At 40.8% G+C, this 26,080-nt stretch overlaps 1 protein-coding gene across 1 annotated transcript in view; it reads right to left on the minus strand.

Annotated features, from left to right (window-relative positions):
- The window catches only part of GLI1 (GLI family zinc finger 1), a 97,554-nt gene that overhangs the window by 12,470 nt on the left and 59,004 nt on the right, over positions 1-26,080 (minus strand). The window lies entirely within an intron of this gene.

Genomic DNA, 26,080 nt, shown 5'->3' on the forward strand with positions numbered 1-26,080 from the left:
GAGAAAATATTTAGAGGGATGATCCACTTTCTAATATTGATGGTGGAACTTTAATGATTTAAGCATTACTGGGAACTGTAGCCGATCTGCGGTGGTCCTGGGTGTCGGACATTCGCAGATCTAAAATTGATTATCTATTCTAAAGAATATTATAAAATGGATCACAACTTTAAAACTCTGCAAACTTCTTACTTATACTTGCAAAAATGTTTACCTTAGAATTGTCTACACATTGTTACGTTCATGGGGAAATCTTTCCACTATACATACACCAGTAAGACATAATGATCCAACCATGGACAGATAACATTAATAACATTGATTATCATATTACAATGGCACCTCTCAAATGATTGGATATATTAGTTATAATGGATATATTAGACAGTAAATCAATACTTTAAGTTGATGTGTAGGAAGCCAGAAATATGGGCAAGTGTAAGGATCTGAGCAACTTTGACAAGAACCTAATTGTGATGACAAGATGACCAAAGAATCTCCAAAAGAAGATCAAGCAAGACAACCTGTGAACCAGTGATGGCTCAATGAAGTAGATAAGGAAACCCAGGATAGCTATCTAGTCCAAGCTTACAAAAGAGATACTGTAGCACAGTGGTCCCCAGCCTTTTTTACATCGGGGACTGGCTTCAAGCAAACCCATTTTTACATGTCCCAGTGGGGTGGGGCTTCAGTCATATGGGGCGGAGTTATAGGCGGGCTCCACCGTGTGGACGGGAAGGCTCTCGGCTGTAATGCTCTGCGGGGCAGGCGGGCGTGACAAGAGCATCTGAGTGGACGTGGCGAATCGCTAGACACCGAGGCTGGATACTTTGTGCTAGGCCACGTTGCGCGCATTCTTAGCATCTACAGGACGCTGCACTACCCGATAGCTTACACGTTACCATAGCAATGTGGCCTAGTATGAAGTATCCAGCAAAAACTGAGGTCAGCCCACTGCTCTGCCCTGCGGACCGGCAAAAAATCCATGGCCCGGTCCCGGTCCGCAGACCGATGGTTGCTTTAGCACACACAGCTGAAAAGCTCACTACTGGCTTTAATAGAAAGGAGTCAGAACATACATAGTACATCAATCCTACTGGCTCCACATAGGACCCTGTAGCTGCAGACCCCTCACAGTGACCATGCTGACTTCTGTTGTCTGCTGAAAGTGCTTACAATAGACACATGAATATCAGGACTAAATCATGGACAATGGAAGGAGATGGCGTATTCTGATGCATCTGGTTTACTTCCAATATCATATGGATGGTTTGGCGCAATTGCATTGCTTAAACGGGAAAGAGAGAGCACCATAATGCACTATGGGAACTTTTTGGCATTCATTTGGATGTTACTTTAATACACACTCCGCACCCAAAGATGATTCTAAACCTAGTATATACCTTCATCCATCGAGGGTCCATCGAGGGTCCACATAGCAACTTATGAGATAGAATTCTGCTGCTGCTAACAAATTGCCCTATAGTGTCAGACTATCCAGTGCTATCTGCAATTACACCAGTAGGTGGCAGTACAATAGTACATGTACTTAGTTGGCAAAGTAAGTGAAAGGAAAGTAGCAGAAAATGTTCTTAACTAATGTAACATCTGTAACAAGATGGAATTATTGAACCCGTCCTGATGATACTTGGAATATTCAGTCCATGAAATGTAGGTGGTCTATGTAAAACTAGACAGTAGCTGGAGATGTTAATGTCAATTGAAACTTTTAATTCTTTAGTATTAAATATATAAACCATAGAAGTAATACTAATGGAAGTAACAGCAAAAAAGCAGAAAACACACAGATCATAATTTACTCAGACACTACACTCATATGAGATCTACCAGACAGCAATATGATGGATGGGTTATTGTTACTGCTCTTCAATAGGAGAGACACCAGGTCTTTTCTAGCCACCCACACACACTGTGCAGCTTTTCTTGTCTATGTTCTATTTTTAACCCTTAATGGCACTTGCATGCACGCAAACTGCTTTAATTTTGGATTTTACTTAGTAGGTATCATAAAGGTTTGGCTGAGTTTACATATATAAATGTTTATGTAGTTTCTTAATCTAAAACCAAGAGTGGAGTTAAAATAAAAAGAAATACCATCTGTGCTTAGATTCTCTGCCTTTATGTTCCACATCTATTTTTAGCTTAAGGGTGAGGACATACAATGTGGCCAGCACCACATTCATTGCCTTGTACCCGCTCAAACACAGTGGCCAATGGCCAAATAATGTAGTGAGTAAATCTAATGCCACCCAGCTGTCCTAGATTCAGTCACAGATTTCAGGTGCTCTCTTGCAGTACCACGCAGTGGAAGATATGTCCTGGCTTCAACCCTATCTGTATCCGAGGGAGTTGTATACAGTGGTGAAGCCATCTGCACCCTGCTTCATCATACATCCGGCATTATATTGTAGAGCCACAATTAGGGTAACATGACACTGTATTGGGGTCACTAAAGGGGCATTTTACTGTGTGGAGGCACAACAATACATGGCTAGGAATGGGAAGGACCAGGGACAAGGTTGGAGGCATGGCTTATGTTACCCAGATTCTGTTGGGAAGTATGTTAACTTGCCACAACATGTGCCCATTGGTGATTGCAGGCGGTCAAGGCTTCAGATGCAGTGTTGTCCACAACTAACCTTAAAAAACCTTATCGTGTAAGAGAACTTGAAGCAATGGATACCATGTGTCACACTGGATACAACTGTGCAAATCTGTTCCATCAGCTGTAACTTGTGTGAGCTGAGCTTTAACATGTTTCTCGGTCACTAGTAGTTCTTACCACCATGGTAGAATTGAACAACAATTGTCAGATCTTTTCTTAAGCCTGAGCAATTTTTCATGGCAAAAGTATAGCAAAATATCTCTGCACGTCTGTTGTACAAGAATGAATTCTTCAATAATGAGAAAATATGGGAAGACTCGTCTATTCGGAATTCTTTGTACCTTCGGCCAGCATAAGTCATGGTTTACAGTTGGCGCCTTTTATATCATTTCGAATAAGCTGATGTTCCTCAGGCTTTTTTTGTGAGAAGCCCGTATACATATGGCACACACCAGTGTCAGATAGTAACATGAGATTACCACGGCTGGCTTAATGTACGTCAGCCAAATAATACGCTGAAATTAAACAGGCTGCCTGAAAACTGTGGAATGTACTTTCCCTGCGTTTTTATAGGGTGTTGTAAGTTATTGAAGGAATGGAAAGCAGTTTGGCTTTGGTTACCACATCATACAACAACTCGACAAAGCTGAGACTAACTGACTAGAACCCAGTGCAAGCAGCAAACTCCACATATGGCAGCCCGGGCGGCAGATCTCTGCATGGTGAACACGTATCCGTCTGTGGGCAATTACTGTATTTACAGGAACTATTTGGCTAGGTCAAAGGAGGTCAAAGAGGGACAGTTATGTTGCAGGCTTGAGCTGTTCAACAGCTGAGATGCTTCATAATGAGGAACAGGTCAGCTGACATTTCTACTACGCTCCTCTTTCTACTTGGGTGGTAGAAGGGAAGACTGAGAGAAGCCAGGCATCCAGTCAGCCAGCATAACAATGGACAAGCTGCATTCAGCAGCTCCCTGAAGGGATCTCTCACTTCCTGACAAGCTGGAATCGGAGAGTCCTAGATGATGTTATTCTTTTTCCACTAGTCCTCCCAGCTGGACTGCTCCTACATATTCTGACTTGTATGCCCACCTGACGTCACCCATACCTTCCAATATCACCCTGTAATACTATTGTGGACCCTCATTGTCTAATCCTCTGGACATGACCAGGACGGTTTTATATACTATTTCTAAATCCTGCGAGTCAGTGGTGTAACTAAAGTCTTGTAGGCCCCGGTGCAGTCTTTTGTCCGAGGCCCCCTATCTCATCCCTACAGAGAATTCTTGATAGTGAAGGTTACAAGTGCTAAGGAGTTTAACCATACTTAGTGTGGTTAGGGTAATCTGTAGGTCTCCTTGGCTTATGGGTCAGATGGAAGCTGCAATCTCAATACTGATGCCAGTGCTTATGGGCCCCCTAAGGCTCCTGGGCGCTTGTGTGACTGCACCCTCTGCACGCCCTCAAGTTATCCCCCTGCTGTGAGGTATGGATGGTGATGTCTGCTTCTACAGTTAGTATTTGGGACCCACATGCTTATAAATCTTATCCATTACCCTATCCTTTATTATGTTTAGTGGAAAATTAGGCAGTCACTAAGAAGGAAGTCAACCTTTCATAAAACCTCTTAAAGGGGTTTTCCAAAAGTTATATATTGATGATCTCAATATCTGATTATTGGTCCAATAACCCGGACTCTCACAGATCAGCAACTAAATGCTTCTGCTTTACAGGCCTGTAACGTCACATTCATTTGTCACATGCCCTGTTTGTAACTAAGTAAATGGGACTGAACCCAAGCACAGCCCCTATGCAATGTACAGCACTGTGCTTGATATTCGGTAAAGAGGCCTCAGCACTCATCCAAATGCTGCAGTCTTTTCAAACAGCTGATTGATGGGGATCCAGGGTGTGAGACCCCTAACCAATCTGTTATCGATAATCTATCCTATGGGTAGGCAACATGGTGGCTCAGTGGTTGACCGTGATGCTTTGCAGTGCTAGAGTTCTGGGTTTGAGTCCAGCCAAGGACAACATCTACAAGGAGTTTGTATGATTTCCTGGTGTTTGTGTGGTTTCCTCCCACGCTCCAAAGACATACTGATAAGGAGTTTTGATCATACACCCTACTTGGGGTAATGTTAACAGTATTTCTGTGAAGTACTGCGGAATATGATGGCGCTATAAAGTAATAAAAATAAATATTTAACATCCAAAACCCACTTTTACATTCAACTCCAACATTAACCAATCTTTATCTTTTACCTAAAAAGGGAAAGTCTTAAACCTATTCCTATGGCAAGTTTCATGATGAACCTTCATTGTCACTGAGACATCTGTATGAACTAATTCAAAGGGAGCCCATCATGTTTAATCAATGGGCACCATGCTATAGAGAAGTGGTTTTCAATCTGTGATATTTACACACGGCATAGCAGGGAAGCACTACTCTAGATGTGGCGGATTTAGTGAGTGCCCAGGTGCTAAGTCTCCTGGGGGGCTAGTGCCACCCAAACTGCCCACCACCCTCAAATACAGAGCCACAGTGACTTCAAAACTGAGGCAGATGTCGGGTGAGGGTTAAGGGAGCGGGTGCAGTGGGTAGTCTGTGCTGAATAGGCAGATAGCTTCTGAGTGATAAACTGTGACATCACTGTGTGTATTATGGCTGTACTGTGACATCACTGTGTGTATTATGGCTGTACTGTGACATCACTGTGTGTATTATGGCTGTACTGTGACATCACTGTGTGTATTATGGCTGTACTGTGAGTTCACTGTTTCTATAATCCTGCACTGTAATATCACTGTTTTCATTATCCCTGTGTGCTATGTCCATTACCTGTACTGTAAAATCACGATATGAATTGTCCCAGTGTTTAATGGACACCAAACAAATTATACACTTTTCAAGTTCTGAACTTGAAGTTTAAGGTGTCATGATAGAGTGGGACCCCATTACAAGTTTTGCTATGGGCCCCTTAGTTACTTGTCATGCCTATGACTGCGGATCCTCATTCTGTTAGTTATCTGAAGCCCCAAGGGCTGGACATTGTCAGGCAAAACATTGATCATATGTTCCAGAGCTCGGCCACCATATTTTATCCCTTTTAAATATTACTTTATGAAATACCTGAAATACAGGACATTAGCGCACAAGATCAGGTGTTAAAGAGAATCCATGACATTCCACAGGAGGATCAGGGTTAATTTTCATCTACCCTGGATCTTCCTCTAATGCTTGTGTCTTGTGTTTTCTATAGGAACCAGACACAGACTATTCTGATGAGGTCTGTTCACCATATGATGAAGAATACAACTGTAGTGTCACCATACACCGCCTTGTCCATCCTATAATCGTTAGCTATAAAACCTTCAAAACTGGTGATCATTGTTAGGAGGCTTATGTTATATATAAATGACGGGGGAACTATATATTATACAATGATTTAGCTGTCAGTCATGCTAAAAATATAACTAAAAGGATCATTACACTCTTGTGTCTATGGGAAGGGTTCGAGTGAAAGCCAAAAAACTTCCTTACATGGATCCACTTCTGTTCTGAGTTATGCTGATACCTGAATACACGACTATATATCTATTCTGCGAGGCTCTATTACTTTCCAGGATACAAAATATGCATCTTTGACTGTATAACATGCAATATTACTTTAACAGGACTGTAATATGGCTGCATTTTCAGTATAATAAATGATACAAAAAACAGTGGGTCAGTCATTTTTAGTGTGATAGAGATATTAATTATTGTTAATGATAATTATTTTCCTTTTTATGTCAATGTCCTCCTTTAGTGAGCTACCTTATGATATCCAATGTTCAGTTTGTCCCTAGACAGTTGACTAGATTGCTTATATTGGATTTAAAGAATTCTTATAAACTGTGACAATGACACATTACCGCATAAGAAAATTTTCTTTACTGGTTAGGTTTACATGGTGACATAAGATCGTAATGTTGCACTACTACTTCACACCTAATGATAGTGAATGGGATCACGTTGTAAACTGCATGTTGCTATGACTATACCCCAACAGTCACCAGAAATCGAATTCTTCTGGATTTCTGTACAACCACATTCATAATAATTATTTTCAAGTGCCCCCTATAGATCCTGGTACTGTACTAATAAAAATCTGATTTATTTAAGCATAACCACGGTCTGGAGTACGGTTCTATATTGTATAATTGAAGTTTCCTATGGTGGAGAGGTGGTCAGCCCCTCTCGGAACCAGCACCCGTGTGTTAGGATTGGGTCCCGCAGGGTCCACTCTCAGCGCACAGCGCCACCTGCGGGTCAATCTAACCCTCGCCCTCGGTCTCATGGAGTGAGGTGTCTGGAGTGTAAGTCCAGATTTTGGCCCACTGAGCATGCTCAGGCCTATTGGAGTCGCTCACAGGCTAAGTGCCACTTCTTGCCTACTGAGCATGAGCAGTGAGGTCATAGCCACCGCCCTGTTGGGAGGGGACTCCCCTTTAAAAAGTGTGAGCCGACGCCCGCCCGGCGCTCACAATTTGTATCTGAAAGACTGAATGACAGTTGTTGCAGGGAAAGGCTCCAGTGTCCAGGCAGGATTCCAGACTAGGCCTCAGTGTGGGGTTCCTCTGCTGTTATCTGGGTACTGGGTAGTTAGGACTGGTAAATCCTGAATTTCTGTCAGCTCTACACCAAGGCTAGGAGCAGTAGAGACTGTTCCAGCCTGTAGAGTTGCAGCAGGTTGGTCTCAGGAGATAGCCTTACTGCACTGTCACACTTCAGTGTTTAAACTCCTAGCTGTTGCAGGAACATTTGTGTTGCTGACCAGGGGTGGCGTTAACCCTTGGCGGCCTTGTTACTTCCGCAGTACAGGTGCACCTGGCCAGTGAGTTTAACTGGCAGGTTTTGGTTGCACCCTGTACACATTCGGAGCTGCACCGTCGCTTCTGCTCAGTGAACTTAACTGGCGTTTGTGTGTTGCTCCTTGTGCACACTGTGCTGTACTGCCATATTGTTGCACTCAGGCAGACGGCCGCCCATCATAGGGCCTGTGGACCTCGCTGCAGTGCCTTGCAGCCCAGAGGTTCTGTTGTTTAAAAATTATTTTATTTATATACACAGAACCGTAACACCGTGAAGCTCGCCCTATATATGCTGCCTCTATACACTGTTGTGACTCCTATAGATCCAGTCTTAGTATTGTGTGGCCACAAGTTACTATGTAATCCTAGTCTAAGGCGTACATGCACAACCTGTACCCAAGGATCATATGCAGCTTATAGTGGTATTCAGTTGTGCTCCTCGTGGGAGGGCTCTGAAGAAATGTGTATCCCCTATTTTACCTATTAGTGTTAAATCCAGAATTTAATTGAGTTGTCAAGTTTAAAAGGGTTTTCTGGGCTAAAAATGTTAATCAATTCTAAGGCTATGTCAGCAATATAAGATCTGACATTTGGTACCTCACATTTGGCACCCACACCGATCAGCTTTTCTTAGCAGCTGAATGGAGCAGGAAGCAGATGGTGCTGTTCAATATATAGTGGTTGAATCATGCAAGTGCACCTTAGCCCCCTATCTAGTGAATGGGAGGTGATCTGCAGTAACTTGGTATGGACACTACACAGTAAAGAAAGGGCTACTTCCTGCCCATTGTCTGTGTTCCAGCTGCTGAAAACAACCCCCACCAATCTTAGATAAGTCATCAGTATTTTCACCTTTCAATTTGGATTAGATAAGTTAACTTTGTATAGCGGTTTTTGGACAACTGTCCAGGGATGTCTTTGAGGCTCCTTAAAAACTGGCCCCCGAAGAGCAAGCAGAGAGTGTAGAGGTAAAACTTTATAGAGTGGGCAATATATCAGTGTTATTTCAGGACTGTATAGTAGTATTACTTGGATACTATCTGGTGGAATTACAATATCTGGGCACTTTATAGCTATATTGCTTAGCTACAGTGTTTATATATGGTATAATGTCATACTAATACTTATTAATACAAATCTTCTCAACCTCTATTTCAATCGGGCTTGCTCCCTAGATCAGATCTAGGCCAAGTTTAGCCATGTGTATGGGTTATAACAGACAGTGTGGTGCCATTTGCCCATTACATAAACTTTATAAATCTGTATGTGTGACAGAATCCAGCAACCAGCTCTCTTACAAGACTGCAGCAAGGCAATTTACAAGTCCAGGATTCCGAACATGTAAATAAATGAGCAAAATCTTTGGAACTGGCGCTTCAGCATTAGCGATTGTGATCTGTAAATGTAGTGTTCTCATGTGCACAACCTGCAAGCTGGTATTCCAATAACAGGGATTACTCTGTGTTATTTCAGGAAATTAACTCTTATTAAATTGTGTTAATAACGTTCAGTTCCAAGCACTGCTCCTGGTGTGAAGTATCTGCAACTAATTTTCCAAGATGAAAAGAAGCAGTGCTATTATAAGGTATTACATCAGTGAATAGGTGTATTAAATTCTATGTGACACACTTTAAAGGGAACCTGTCAGGCCGATGAAACCACCTGGCACGTTATACCACCCACAGGTCCTTATAGAGCAGGGGTCAGGTGTCCCAAATTGCCTTGTATTAAATCCATCCATCCAGTGTTGTAAATACATGTATACCTGGAGACAAGTCCAAAGAGCATCTCCTGATCTGAAAAACTTGCAGTGACCATGAAGGCAATGAGTACTATCTAATTTGATATTTCCATATAAAACATTGGATAACCTGATGATAATGGAAGAGACACCTTATAAGGGGGCTCTCCTGCACAAACTTCTTTTACGCTATACTGTACATACCCTTGGCCTGCTGAGAACCTGCCAATTTGCGCAACAAAATTGCTATTTATTCCTCTTATGAGATACCTTATAAGTGATGAAAGACTGTCACAAATTTTAGCTATTTCAACAAATAAATTCAGTATTTATATATGGGACCAATAACTCAAAATGGTCTAAAATGTTAATATTTTTTATTGATAAACCTCATGGTATTCTGAAAGCAGACACCCCTGCTTACTAGCGGCCAATGTCATAGTTGTATACTGCTCATCATTCGTCTGTACCAGGTCTGGGGTAGTTAGTAGCACTGGTTATATTACTGTACATAATTCTTATCTGTTATAAATAGATGTGACACTCCAGTCCTTTTTAGGAAGTGCAGTGAACCTAGAATTATGATGCATTAACCAGACGTATAGTTGATGGCAGTGTTATGGGGGCACCATCGGGTGAGCCATCTATGCACAATTGGTGTCAGGTAGGGTCAAAGCTGCTGATGTCTCACTGTATAGGACAGCACCTTATAACTTTGTGCGAATAACATTATATCATATTACTGTAATACAGTTATAGCGCTGTTTTAACATCAGATTTTAACAAAATTTTCCTTTCCATCCTAAGCTATAAGTAGTTTCACGTACATTGCCCACACAACCAGTTTCACACGCGTCAGCAAGGTTTTATGGTCAATTCAGCCTCTCCATATCGTGTTATTACATAAGATTAGTTTATACACACAGAAACTTATTTTCTTTAGAATAAACTGGAGCCGAACAGGTTCCTCTCGTTGGAAAGAAAACGTTCATACTCACCATAATACACTGTATTATATGCAGCATACAGAACTTTGGTATCAAATTCCAAAGTTATTTTACTCAACAAATCTACTGAGTATATAGCTACAGATAGTGTACATTCTCTTAAAGGTAAAATCTATAAGCACGTAGATCTCATGGCTCTAAAACTACCCCCATAGTTTATTGAAGAGGTTGGTCCATGTGAACAACTGCTTTTGAAGATGAGAAGACACTGATGCTGGGGGTGGTTCAGCACTTTATGTAGTGGCCATGTGGTATTGCAAGGTGACCACTTCAGACACTGTACACACTAGTTCCTCACTCGAAGTAATAGTTGCAGGGGTCCTCAGCAGAGGACTTACAATGACAACATATTTCTGGAGAGAGAAGGAATGGGCTGTTGGATGTCAACATCCCTGCTAATTCAGTTCTCAGGGAAATAATCTGCAACGCAGGACTCTGCCAGTGGCTTAGGCTTACTCCAATCTCTACATTAAGAACAAGCTGAGCATCCAAGTATATAAGAAGACAGAGCTAGCCGATCACTGAGCACTACTTAAAAGGATTGTACCAACTTTAGATGTTTTTCCTTATTGAAAGGGTAGGGGGTAACTTCATGATCAGTGAGGTCAGACCACTCAGGCCTCCACTGATCCCAAGAATGGGGGTCCAGTTGACCATCCTTATGGAGCAGCAGGCCAAGCATGCACCCTTCTGCTCTTTTCATTCTCTAAAGGAGTGCTGGCTATATCCCCCATCAATAGGCAATAACTTCCAAAGTTAGTAAAACCCCTTTAAGGCAAACTAAGTCAAATCAATAGAATGGAAAACGGCTATACACCTTAGAAATCCTTCAGCCAAATACTCCTGGAAAGACGGGGTACAGCCCTTATTGAACCTATCCAATGGCAAGAACTACTCGATGTTATTTCTGTATATTAACTCTTATTAAGTTGTTTTAGTAATGTTCAGTTCCAAGCAAAGCTCCTGGTGTGAAATATCTGCAAGCAATTCTCCAAGATGACAAGAAGTAGTGACATTTTAAGCTATTATGTAGGTGAATAGGTCATATTAAGGTCTACACACTTTACTGGATAGGACCCTCACATCATTAGTCTGACCTTATTTTAGTGAAGTGGATGGGGGGAGTAATAGTGACGATCCGTTTTCAGAAATGGGGAAACGGATCGTCACCGGATTGTTAGAAAATGTCCCTAGGGTGGTCATGTGACCGCCCCAGGGATATGGGTAAATATACATTTTTTATTAACTATGTTATTTAGAAAGTAGAAGGAAGGTGTTTAGAGTAGTGTAGGGATTTCATATTATCCCAGACAACTCCTTTAATGGATTTACAGTCTGCAAATACTGAGCGGCAATCCTCATGAGCATGTCTGCATTGAATCACTATGCCCAAAATCGCAGATCCTGTATGATTTCCTACACTGATCTGTGTTTCAATTGTGGCCAAAAAAACAGACATGCTTCATAATTTGTGGTTCTTAAATACGGAATGGACATACGGCCCTAAAAATTGCAGTTATGTGTCTGGGCTTGTAGAAATTTCTGGGACTGTACTTTTATTATGGTCATGTGCATGAGGCCTTACCGTTTATTCACACCTAAGCCAATCTTAGGAGGCAGTACTTCAGAGGGGAGGGAGAGTCTGAACCAATAAGGAGATAGGTGTGTCTCGGACCACCTTAGACTCCCTTTAGCCTCACACTACCACCGCTGTTTGCCCAAGGGTTTCCCTCCTATACTTGTGAAAACTCGACAGGGGACGGCTTGCCGGCGGTCAGCAAATGAATGGTTTTTAAAGTTGACCGCTGACAAGCCATCCCGGTTCAGTTTCCTGGGGTTTAGGACGGAAACCCCTGGGTAGACAGTGGAGGTACCAGGAACACCTCCTAAGCTGTGGTGCAAGACTCAACTCTTCCATAAAGGATATGAGCAGCAAGTAGTAAGAAAGATAAATAGCAATACCCTGTAGACACTAACCTATCATTTTTGTGCCCCTGATTGGATGACCAAAAAAAATCTCCGATACTATGGTTTGTAGACCTGATTTTCGATTCTCTGACAGTTAAGCATGTTATTAGTTTGCTATACGTGTATTAATAGGTCAAAATCCTTCAGTAAAGTTGCGATAAAATAAATGGGTTCACTGTAAAAGTAGTGGACGTAAACCCATAGCAACTAGTCAAATTCACTTGTTATAAAGATATATGGCTGGTCTGTGGAAACATTTTACCTGCACCTTAGACAGTCTCAAAATGTCATCTGAACAGGGCGAACTAAGGAAAAATGTTTTTAGCCAATTGCACTTTGTTTAACGATGACCGAAAGGCCATGGACATACAAGGAATATGTTTAGACTAGCTACTGCCTGGCCCACGACAATTCCAAAAAATATATTTATTTTACCAAAATATACTCTTAAGTAACATTAAAAAATAAGAAGGTAGGAGCATGAAACGTTGCTAGGGTAACAAATGTGCTGAGATGACATTCCTAAAAACCACTTAATGGACTGAGGCAGGAAAGGAAGAGGCCTCAGAGCTGCGAGAGAGGACGCTGACACCCTACATCTGCATTCCTGCTCAGCCACCCAGCACGAAGAGAGGGATAGACACAGTATGGGACCAAAAACTGCAAGTATAGTATCAAAAAAGAGTAGGCTGAGGATGCAAACTCTGGAACATTATGTCAAAAAATCACATTAGAGGACAATGAAGGAAAGAGACAGAGCAGAAAGAGACAAATAAATGGACTGCTAAGCATGAAAACATAAGCAGGGCGCTCAATGGAGACATAAACACTTTGATAACACATAGCACGAATGGGTTCCTATGTCAGATTAAGCGAGTAAGCAATAGAAGTCGATGCAAAGTCCTGTTATTTTACTAATTTCGTTACATGCGAGGTGGGTGTTCGCGGCTAGTTATGGTTTGGAATCAGATATTATAAAGACAGCCATGGGCAGACTTGCCGCTGCAGTTCTGTTATGACATAGCACAAGCTGGGTTTGCTTTGGGAAGAAGCCAAGCCAATAACTGATGGCTAGTAATTATTTCAGAAGTACTTAACCAAAACGGCCCAAAGAGATTTTGTGCAACAGAGAATAGTTGTTCATGGTAAGAATACGAAGGACTGATATTATACTCATTTCCAATGGATTTCTACTGGATTTCCCTTGTAGATCCTTTAGTTTTTCTATCTATCTATAGCATAGGTTTCCCTGGTGGAAAGCAGGAACGTAAAGGACCAGAAGCCCACCTTATTTGGTCTGTGGTCAGCTGCTAGCAGTAAATTCTCCTGTGTGGCCAGGGTTAGTATTTGAGGTGGTCAAAAGAGTTTACTTATGGCCCAGTTGTTTGTAGGTTTCTAATGACATGAGAACGCTATAGTCCCCCGGAACCATGAGAGTGAGACGCAGGACTGTCAGGACTAGTGGCCATTCACATGAAGTAAAGATCAAAGGATCAAATCTGTAAGGGTGATAGAAGAATACGATAGTGCTACACAGACAAGGGTATGTGACTACATGTAGACTTAGTTGTTGCAAAACCCCAATATCATTTCTAGAGATAAAATGAGATAGCAGCAGCTATGACTAACTACGCGCTATTCAGTGGAAGTACAGTGAATCTGGCTTCATCCTGTATACTTGAATGGGACAAAGCTGAAATATCCTGCTCCACCAATAGAAAGCAGGTAATGTGCAGGTAGAAAAACAAAATCATTCACAAGGCCAAAATGATCTGTCAAGTGCTGCAGACAGTTAAAACAGCTGATCAATGGGGTGCTGAAGGTTGGACCTCGACTTAATGACAGCGAAAGGCTGAAGTGGCCACATAAACCTGCATTTTCTAGTATAAATTCATTTCATCAAAAGTATTACTTGACTGGGCTCTTACAGTCATCAGGAGACATACAGGACACTATAGGACACCTAAGAGTAACGGTTATCAGATTAACCCCGATTTATTACATATCACACAAAAATATTTAAAAAGTTACTGAACTTGAACTATCCAAATATATAAATAGGGAATATATCTAAAAGAAGGACAATGATAACCATGTAAATGAATCACCAATGTCCAATATATTATATTTGGTCTGTTAATTTTGATATACAGTTATTCATACAATATGATGGTTTTGATATACAATATAAGTCTATATAAGTGTCTATTACTTTCCAATATTGTTAATCGAAAAAAGAAAAGAAAAAAGAACATTATTGTTGTCCTGTTCAACCTCTATGTGACTATTACTATACTTAAATGGGTGTGGTTTAAAACAATTATTCTCAATGTTATGAACCACCATTATCAATTAAATGCAAATATTTCATATAGTCACATGAAGCAAGGACTTTCGCCAGAAGAAGCCCTGGGGCACTGCTGGACCTGATAGCTGCGAGGAACACGAGAGCAAATGGGACAAGTGAGATTTTTTTTTTTACCTTTCCCAGCCTCCTTGCAGAAAATTGTATATCCTGGACAACCCTTTTAAGAGCCAATTTATCTAAAATCAAAATAATACTGATAATAATTGTTTAGAATTATGTTTTACACTTCAGTGGATATTTTAGATAATATTGATCCACTCAAATTCCAAAAAATTGAAAGCAGAAGTGCAGCAATGCACATGGAGAAGAAGTTGGAACTTGTGGACCTTTGTCACGGTTAGCTTCACGGTGGCTGTAGTCATCTCCACCAAAATCTCTTGAACTCTTTAGGCCATTGAATGTTGGTGTTCATCATTTTTCCCTGGGGCACAACATGTAGTAATGTCTTGCCTGGAGGCGGCTGGGGTGCCCTTGAAGGTGAGGTGCAGCGTTCATGAAGAACTCCGTAGACAATAGATAAAGCTGTAGGCCACTCATGGATCTCCGCTATAACTCCTGCAAAGCACATCAACCTCCAGATACACAAACATTCACCCACAAAATGGAGATACAGCTTCTTGAAACTGGGCTGGAACAAAGGCATATAGATGATTGTCCCTGAGTCAACAAGCAGGATTTCTTGGGATGGCAAATTCTCTCTCTCTCAAATTGTGCTTGAATTTCATTCATTTTTCAGTTCTACAAAACTACCTGTAATGCCTGGCTGCAGGGCGCAAGTTTCATCTAGAGTGCTAGACCTAGTCAAATGGCCCAGTGGTGTCTTTGAGACATGTCATAGATTGTCCTCACAAACTTTTTCATGCACACATCCAAAAACATGAGTTTTCAAGATGATTTCTTACAATGGTTTACAGGAAATGATCTGACCTGGAGCTTCCGGGATTTGGCAGTCTAACTTTACACTTCAGTTTACTAACTCCTCTCTTAATCTAAGAGAAAGGGCAATCCTTGTGGGATTCTCTCTAAAATTGAAAGTAGGTTCCATCTGCTTTTCTCCAGCCACCATGGTACAGTCCAAATTACGGAACATAACAGAACAGTATATTAAGTAAATAAGTCAGGAACATGTCTCCAAGTGCAAAATCCATCAATTATCATCAATTAAGTCTTTAGCAGTGTTCCTTTGGAGTAATGCAGAAGTCTGGGGACAAAGAACTAAAACTCCTTTAACTTACAGCAATAGTGACATGTTTTGCATTAATATTTTTTGTTGCACAATCTTCCTCAGTATGTTTGTCTTTCAACAAACCATAAGGGTCTATTTATGATGGACTATTGGAATTTTACTGAAAATAAAATCCCTCTCTAAGCCATAAGTCAGCTATAACAGTCAGCTATAACAGTTTCTAAGCCATAACAGTCAGCTATAACAGTCTCTAAGCCATAACAGTAAGCTATAACAGCTATAACAGTTTCTAAGCTTGAACAGGAAAAGCAAAAAAAGAGAGATCCCGAGCAGATCATGTATTATCACAGGGTTGATAGGCAGAAGTGTAGGGACAGACAAATGCATGCTCACCTGCATAGGTTGTGATGGGGTCACAACAACCCAAGAAGGCCTTCAACACAAGTAAATCCTGGGCAGGGTACAGGGCAGCAGCAGAAGGTACGTTTCGGGAATGTGATATGAACCAACAAGTAGTGGACCAACCTGATAGGACAGCGCTCACCCAAACAATTACAGGAATTCTTCTGTATTGATAATGAAACATGGCACAATGCGTTTCGGACACAAAATAGTCCTTTATCAAGAGCACAATCACAGGTCTAGTCTCCGGGGGGGCGCTGTCCTCCTCCTCCTCGCCCCCCGGAGACTAGACCTGTGATTGTGCACTTGATAAAGGATCACTTCATGTCTGAAATGCGTTGTGCCATGTTTCATTTATCAATAAAGAAGAATTCCTGTAATTGTTTGGGTGAGCACTGTCCTTTTGGCCTGAATTCCTATTGGGTTGGTCCACTACTTGCTGGTTCTAAGCTTTAACACTCAGCTATAGCAGTCTCTAAGCTTTCACAGTCAGGTATAACAGTCTCTAAGCCATAACACTCAGCTATAACAGTCTCTAAGCCATAATAGTCAGCTATAACAGTCTTTAAGCCATAACAGTCAGCTATAACAGTCTCTAAACCATGACAATTAGCTATAACAGTCTCTAAGCTATAACAGTCAGCTATAACAGTCTCTAAGCCATAACACTCATCCATAACAATCTCTTAGCCATAACAGTCAGCTACAAACAGTCTCTAAACCATGACAATTAGCTATAACAGTCTCTAAGCTATAACAGTCAGCTATAACAGTCTCTAAAACATAACAATCAGCTATAACAGTATCTAAGCTATAACAGTCAGCTAAACATGACAATTATTTTCCTCATGGCACTAGGACTGGCTAAAACAAATGTTCCCTTTTCAGTAAGGAAATCAATCTATATTTTGCACTTCTGAAGGCTGGCATTCCTTTCATGGAACAAACTTGTCCTGAAAGGTTTTGTGTGATAAAGAGCATTCATGCAAAACATCTCTCGTATTCAGAAGAACATATTTAACGCCCAGGTTTTCCTCCCACAATAGCTATTGACTCGCAGCTCTACAGACTAATTACTAATCATTAGGTGTCATTGTTAGGAAAACAAATGGCAACTGCACACGACATACAATTCATAGGACCAGAAAAGAGCCATGAATTCAGACATTACAAATAGCTTTAACTGATACATATATATATCCATTAATAGGACCAACAAGACTGGACACAGAAGTAAGAACTGAAGGTTATAGATTCTTAGTCTCAAAGGGATTATCTAGGCAGGTGTTAAAACAAGGAGGGCCCACTGGAAAGAAAAAAGAAGATACTAAACTCAGATTAATGGCTCATGCGCATTGCACACAGAGCGGCTTTGGCTCTGTACTGATGCTGATCATAATATAGATGTTGGATTAATGCTTGTTCCAATTGACCAACATCTGTCTTACACGATCCTTCAATAGACATGCAGGCTCGGCTCAGTTGAGCAGTGCATGTGCATTCAATAGTTAGAAGGGAGAAGGTCTGTACCAGACTCTGGCAGCAGTGTATCTCCCCAAGAACAAAAGATGTTGAAATTCCACTTCCTGATCCTTATCTTCATAACATACATGACAGAAAGCCCCATACACATTAAATGGTCAGTCAGTTCTGCAAAATTGTAATATTTGGCTGCCAATCCTCGAATGTATATGGCCAGCTTCATGGTTTACACATACTCCATGGACTATAGAATGGTGCCTCCAAATGGTGGCATATTCTGGAGTTGTCCATGATGTTTCCAGATTAGAAAACCTCTGTAACACAGTGTCCGATGGAGTATGCCATATTTTTATGTAAAATTATCTGACATGCTTCTGCTGGAGTTGGTGACATCGACTTAGCACAGGAAACAGTCTGGGAATAATTTTTTGATTATCTTATATTCAAATTCACATTAACAATGGTTAAATAATAATGGCTATCATTGTCTTTGTCAAATCAAGTATTGCCTACTCACAGCTCTTTTTTCCAATATGTGTCTCAAACCTATTCTGTAAGATCAATTTAGTAACATGGATATCTATAGTTTGAGCATTAGTCCTATGGAGGCTTCTTCAGACTTACGTTTCTGACATACCTGATGAATACTATTCTTATGGAATTGGATTGAAATTGCCCAAAAATGTTTAATATGTATTGCAATACTGCAATAAATATCAAAACTAACAAGCTCACCATAGTTACTTTGTGTAATCCTATTTTGACTATTTGATCTGTCAGGTAACAGGCATTATAGCATTAAACGTGTTAGCAACACAAGTTATATTCCAGTAGATCACATAGTTGAGCTTATCAATACATTATGGGTTTCCCATTGAGTTAGAATTGTGTTATCAATAAGCGGAGTTTCACAACTTCTATTCATAATCATATGATAGAACCGTTTCAAACAGATGCCTACAAATCCTGATGGTATCCATTAATTCATACAGCAGCTTTGGCCGTGGCTCCCATTGCATGACCAAGGAGAGCCATGTTGCCCTGCAACTTGTTTAACAAAGTAAGTGAATGGAGTTGCGTTGTGACCCTGACGATGCTGCAACTTTAAGATGCTAAACAATCCATCAGTACTGAATCCCTTTGCAGCTACCTTGTTGGCGCAATGTGACTCCATTTACTTACATATGTGAAAGATTCACAGGGCAACATGGTGACTTTTGTTGTGCAGTGGAAGTTGTGTCCACAGTCTCTGTGTAGTCCCAGCCTTATAGAGTTTATCAGGTTTCTAACAGGTTTCAGGAATTTTTTTTTATGGAAAGTGTAGTACTGAAGACATTGGGAGATTCATGTATTAACCCATCCATGCCAGTTTTCTAGCATAAATGGGTGATAATGTGACACATCAAGGGCTCACGGACCTTTGAAATAGGTGTACAGAATTGCGGAATATGTTGGCGCCATATCAATAATAGGATATAAAAATCTACAGTATCAGCTCCATGACTAGGCTTTATGTCCATGCAGTATGTACATGTGCATACGTCTTCGGTGCCGTGTGTGTACTGTGCTCAAAAAAGTTACAAGGCCTAGTAATTGATGTCAGCTCTGCCTAAAATACCCAGAAACAGATGGTGACAGGTAGGACCGTTCATAAGCGCTCCACTGTCCATGTGAGAGTAGCTGTAGGTTTTTATAACCCGTCTGGCTACGTACAAATAGGCTAGCCAAAGTTGTGAAAATTGTTGCATTGTTTTTAAAAACACGCGCATTCATTTTTGGGAAAGCGACTTCCATCTGATTACATTTGTCTCCAATTAATCTCCAAGCACACAACGAGCTGCAGCTGCATGTAAAGGCAAATTGGAAAAATCTGTGAAGTGGGGGAAGGGAGAAAGTCTGTGTGTGGCATTGCAAGACCTCAATGATTCACTGGCTGCCCTCCCTCCCTCCCTCCCCCACCCCACCCCTGCCGCAAGCCTGGAAAAAGAAAGCGTAAAAGAAATATAAAACGTAGTGGGAGAGTGAAAGGGGGAGAGGAAAAGGCCCAAACTCTGCAGAAAGGAGAGAGAGAGAGAAAAGGATGAAAATAAAAGCGTTTTCAGGGCATTTTAATGCGTGCTATCTCCTTTTCAAGGCTTGTCTGGTACCATTGTGATCCTGCGCTCTGAATAAGGGATAAAACTAGAGGGGAAGGGGTAGCTTTACAGGGAGGGGGAGAGGTTAGGGCAAGAAGGAAAATAACGTTGAATAATATTAGAAGAGCTAGAATTCGGAGAGACACTTAACACATTAACTGCTGAGCGAGCTGCTAAAAGACACATTAAGGGTAGAGCTGCGGGTTAGTAGTTACAGCATTTTCGCTCTTGGTTTTCCTTAATAGACTACAAGGGCTGATAATTGCCGGTAAATCTTGTCTTCTAAGTGTTTTGCCTACATTTTCTTGCATAGCTCAAAGCATCCTTTCTACCATCAAGTAGCAGCAAATGGTTGTACGGCTCGGCCTTCTTTGATCCCCCATAGCTTTACAGATACTCTTTGTTAACAATTTGTCCATCCATCCCCAGTCTTTAAGTAAATCGATTCTCGTATGCCAACTTACTTCTACTTAGGAGAACACATTTGTGTAGTTTTTGATATTTTTACCCAAGGCCAGGAGTGAATACCAATGAATTAAGGAAAGATTTGATACCTCTCTTTTTTTGGTCTGTATTGTAATAGAAATATTTCAAATCCACCGTAAAAGCAGTTTGTGTGATTTATATGTTCTTTTGAACGTCGCGAAGAAAAACTATGTTGATCCTTATGTGCGATAATATTCTCTAAGGCTGGTTTCACAGCGCCAAGTTTGGGCAGTTGAAGGAGCATTCACATGGAGTGACGCGGCGCTGATTCTGGCACGATAACTTGTGTAAGAATCAGCACTGCAGAATAGAATCCCATTGACTTCAATGGGTTCCGTTTAACAGCCGTAACACATTGAAATTAATGGGAGACTTTTTAACCCATTGACTTCAAGGTGTTACGTGCATTAAACGGAACCCATTGAAGTCAACAGGATTCTGTTTTGCAGCGCTGATTTTTATGAGTGTTATCGTGCCAGAATCAGCGCCGTGTTACTCCCTGTGAATGCACCCTAAGTTTGGTCTGTGTTTAGGCAGATATACTTGCTCAAACAAGCATCTGTACTCAGGGTAATATACACTGTCTATCAATAAGTATAAAGACACCCTTGCAAATAAAGATATCTGTGGTCGTGAGGTACATCACGCCTGCCGCCGTTAAATATTGTGTAGGAAACAGCATTGGCATTAGTCGCATGTAAGATGCCACGATGTGCAGAGTTGTTTCGAGAAAGGGGTAATCGTGGGGTGCCACAGAAATGGTGGATCCTTAAGGGACATAGCAAGTGAACTGAATTACCCAAAATCAATAGTGGCCTATGTGATTGCAAAGTGGAAGGTAAGCGTTGAATGTCGGAATGTGCCCTTAGTCAGCAGCTCCCCGAAACTGGGAGATAGACACCGATGAGTGCTGGCCAGAGAAACTGCATCCGTCCGATGGCTCACATACACCAGGAGTTTCACCAGGCATCCGGAGTATTGTGTTGATCAATACCATCCGTAAGGAAGCATCTGCTGGGATCAATCAACTATTGTATATGAATAAATGTTGTTTTTCTATTCTACCACAGATGTCCAAATACCTATTGGTAGGCAGTGTATGTAGCTGATACATGGACTGATTTTCCTGGCCCGAACTTGGCTGTGTGAAAGTGGCCTTAGGCTATGGCTACACTTTGTGTGACATTTGTAAGGACACCAATTCTTTTTTTTCCAGTATTGAAATTTTGAGATCGTGTTATGGCAATGCATATAACCATATGCTTAACACTATAGTGGGTGCAGAGTCACATTCAGGTCCTGGGAATCATGAAGCAAACACTAGTGCTGTCAATGGGACATGGTGGCTATGCGGCCTAGTTACAGATTTTGTATTGGGCCCAAGAGCTTTAAGATCTATTTCCACTTGAATCAATATACAATCCTGTTTGGTTCTCTCTGTCCTGTTGTTTGCTTCTGGTAAGGAATTTCTTGTGAAATCTCACCCTACATTGCAGTTTCTTCTGTCAAGGATCCCATATACGGTCATGTACAGGAGGGCATACATGAACTTATTTTTTTACCCTTCAGCAGACACTCCTGTTTTTTGTATTTTAATAAACTCATGTAGTAGTATTAATTCAGACCCCTCTATAAGCATAGTGGTGAAGGCCGACCTGTGATAAAGGGAGACCAATTGCATCAGATTTTTTAAAGAAATAATTGAACCCGTTGTTGGACATAGAGAGAAGGTCTCATAGAAAAGTGATAGATAATTATATAAGTGATAGGTTGTATTATACATGTATACTTCAATGATGATATGACCTTACAGGGTGTGTAGCATTTGCTACTGCCCATGTGTCACCAGGGAAAGGAAACGATCACGTCAACTAATCATACATCTACATGTGTATGGGCTGCATTGTGTTTTCTGCATCTTACATGACTCCCTGAAATGTCTTCACAATGGGTTAGTACTAAAGTGCAATAAAAGTGGATGGACCTGGTGAGAGTGAAAGTGGGAGATAATTCCCAGTAAAGAGGATTGGATAGGTATGGCCTTTGTCATGCTAAATGTGTACTCAGTCCTTGTGGTCGGAATTGCAAATGTTCATAATTAGAAGTGAATGTGGTATAGGGCTTTATTTGTACATCATTAAATAGGAAGTATCACTTCCCACACTTGGGATGCAGCTGTTCCTTGGCATTCCTTTTCCATTGAGGTCTATTTACAGGTATTTGTAAATAAGAAAATCCTTAAAATGTGCATAGATTGATCCCAATGCAAAACATCGCCATGCAAAGTGATGATGTCACCGACCAATGATTGTACCAAACAGCATTCATACCATTGTTGTGTATATCAGCTTATATAGCTCAAAACACACTGTAATATTACAAAGGATTGCATGTGATCCTAAAGGCTTGTTTACACACTGCCGTTACCTTCAGGTTCTGAACTTTTCAGAATATTTCTTGTAGATTGTAAGCTCTTGTGAGCAGGGCCCTCAGTCCCATTGTGTGAAGTGACCATTTCATTGTAATGTACCTTTTTGTCTATATTTGAACCCTACAAATTGTACAGTGCTGCGGATTATGTTGGCGCTATAAATAAAATATAAATAAAATATAAACCCAATGTAGTTACAGCCTTCCTTAGATAGAAACCTAGGAAATCAGAGCTGCAAAGCAACCAGTGAGCAACTACTGTATGTAACATGTAAATGGATGTCCTACAACCAATATACAGTAATAACTCATGGTAGTAGTAAATAGAGCTAAATAGGAGATCTTATGATTCTAAAGCTGACCAAACACATTATATGAATGTCGGTTCAACCCATTATTTTTGGCAGGACTGGAGGATTCTTAATGTGTATTGGGGCTACCTGAACTCTCCCCCAATGGCAGATGTTGAGAAGAGAATAATCAAGGAATTGGATTTCAACATGTTTATCCTTTTGTTCTAAAAGAATATAAGCTGCTACAAGTGGAGTATGGCAGCAGCTTGCTAATGCCTTCTTAGCTGAGACAAGTATACATGTATATGGGAGATTCAGAAGGAACAGCTGTCTAATGTGCCTAATCCTGGGGTGTATGGCGGAGGTAGGATGAGGTTCCCCGGGGTGGCTGAGCTCCCAAAACACACTATAGTTCTCACCGAGTGACCCCACACAGTATAATACTTCCCACATGATATAATGTCCACTTTACAGTATAATGCCTCCTTGCGCATCTACACAGTATGTCTAAACTCAGTCCCCAATCATTATATTGTCCCAGCCCCACATACTATATGGCACTAAGCCTCCACACAGTATAATGCCTTCAGATCTCACACAGTATAATGGCTCCAAGGATTGAGCGTGTTTCTCAAGTTAGATGTTTGAGCCTAAACAAATGATGGGTGCATATGTCTAATAACATAGGCAAAAGAAATTGTTCAAGAGTTTGTATTGATGACCTCACCTTTATCAAGATCAGATCGGTGGTCATCCAACACCTAGTATGCCCTTCAATCAGCTGATGTGGCTTGTGGATCTGCACAGTGTACAGAGCCAGGAGCAGATGGCGCCATACACTGTATAGTGGCTGTGTCAGAGTACTGCCACTCAGCTCTCATTCAAGTGAATGGGAACAAAACTGCTGTATTGCTACAGTGTACAGAGCTGTCTGCGTAGTAGATTTAGCAGCAGAATACAATATGTTCCTATAACGTTACATAACACACAGAGAATGGTAAGTGCACAGTATATCTAAAGATGCAGCTGTGTCTCTGTGACTTGTAACTTTTCCTGATCAGTCAGTCTGAATAATATTACATAATACATCTTGGTTTTCCTAATAACTCTAAAATGTACTGTATATTTGTTCATGATAAAGTAATTGTAGTAACGGTAATACTATACTAACATAATACATAAGATACTATTGTACAGGAGATTTGGCCATAGATGTGATGTCCATGGACGTCTCAGGAGGATCCCCATGATCTGACAAGATACTGTTGTGTTTGAGAGATGGGTTGTACATGACTAGGCACACTCCATTCTAAGTACAGATTCTTATTCCACATGCCAACAGTCCTGCAATTTTTTTTTCAGAAACTACAAGCTTACTCCATGGAACAAGGAGCGAAACGGAGCCAAGATTAGCAAACATATGGGCTGCGTTGGGCTTCATTATTGGTGTGGCTCTCTTAATTATATAATTTATTAATTCATTTAGAATAATTTATGTAAATTGTTAGAACTTAGACCGTATAACTAATGAAGAATTCAACAGTATTAAAGGGTTAATTGCCCTGTTGACTTTTGCTGAGCAAATCTCTTCAACAGCAAAGTGGGTGCCAATGAATTGCCGCTTTAGAAGTCAGGACAGCAGAGCCAAAGCCTTAAAATCATACAGTTAAACCCAAGGCACTCCAAGATCCTCCAAGCAGTTTGCAGGGCCACTTAGAAAGTTTGTCTTGTAATTGAGTAAATTGTTTACTCTTTTCTTCCAACTTTCTCCTCCCTATCTTTGCTGGCGTTGTCTTGAATACCCCCCTTTTTGTCCCACTGGTCAGCATTCTGCACAGACATATAACCATGCCAAACAGCCCTCTGCATGACAATGGTTGGGCTCTTCTGTGTCTTGTAATTGGACGGGGCTAAGGGTCGGTTTTATTAGCTGTGTGATTTAAAGCTAAACCGTTGTGACTGTCTTTTTAACACAAGCCTGTGCAAGCAGCGGGCGTGGGTTGAATCATAATGACAGGGGAAATATGCCAAAAGAGGAGGGGTGATGCCTTGTACTAGTGTTCCCTCGATATAGATTGTGAGCTTCATAGGAGAGATCAACATAGTCCTTCCATAACCTTCTAATATGATGGAGTTCCATTTTTACAGAATATATAGTTTTCCATTAATAAAGACATCAGTGATTGGATGCAACCAGTTTATAGAATTTAGCAACCGGGGCCTACGTAGGCCGTACCTAGAGTATGGGAATGCCCATTGGATAACAAATGCGAGCTGGGTCAAATTTACCATTTTTAGCAATATATAAATAAATTGACCATTTTGTACTTTTTTGTCCTAATCATAATATTAGATTCTAGTGAGTTTACTATATTCAGCGGCGAAGATATAAGTGGTTCGAGGTAGCAGTCATACCCAAGCCCTAGAGATCTTGTGGAGTCAAAAGAGGCCACCGACATTTGTTTAACCTGGCCATTGGTGCAACCAATCATCCAACTATATCTATGAAGATGTCATTGTAAACATATATAATCATACATAGACAAAACATACCAGATGTAGTAAGAAGAACACCATTGCTTAAAATGTACATAGTGTTTAATCTACCTTTAAATGGTTAATCTTCAGCCAAGGAAATCCAAATTTTTGAAACATGCTCAACATGGAGGCATGGCTTAGCTGCAATAGGAACGTGGCTTGTAATTTTATTGAGCTAAAAGTTGTCTAAATTAAGCCAAACAAGAAGTCTAAGGATATGCCAGATTTATCGTCCAGCATGAGCCAAAGTGAAATATTTGATGCACCTAGTCTAGTTTCAAGCTGTCTAAGGTTAAGACATTGTCAATAAATCTGCTCATTGGAAAGTTTTATACATTTTTTTCTGTTTTTGCTGAACTTCTGACTTTGGCTTACAAATAATGATGCAAAAAACTTTCTCAATACTGACTGTGCGAAAGTGAAATGATGGAGACAACCAGATCCATGTTACCGCTATCAGTACAGATGTACCATATTCATTTTGGATAAATTCATGTTCTAGAAACTGGTAATATTCATATACAGAATTCCAGTGAATATTTTAGGAGGTTATTTCTTT

This window comes from Leptodactylus fuscus, chromosome 2 (assembly GCF_031893055.1).
Source record: "Leptodactylus fuscus isolate aLepFus1 chromosome 2, aLepFus1.hap2, whole genome shotgun sequence".
Lineage (NCBI taxonomy): Eukaryota > Metazoa > Chordata > Amphibia > Anura > Leptodactylidae > Leptodactylus > Leptodactylus fuscus.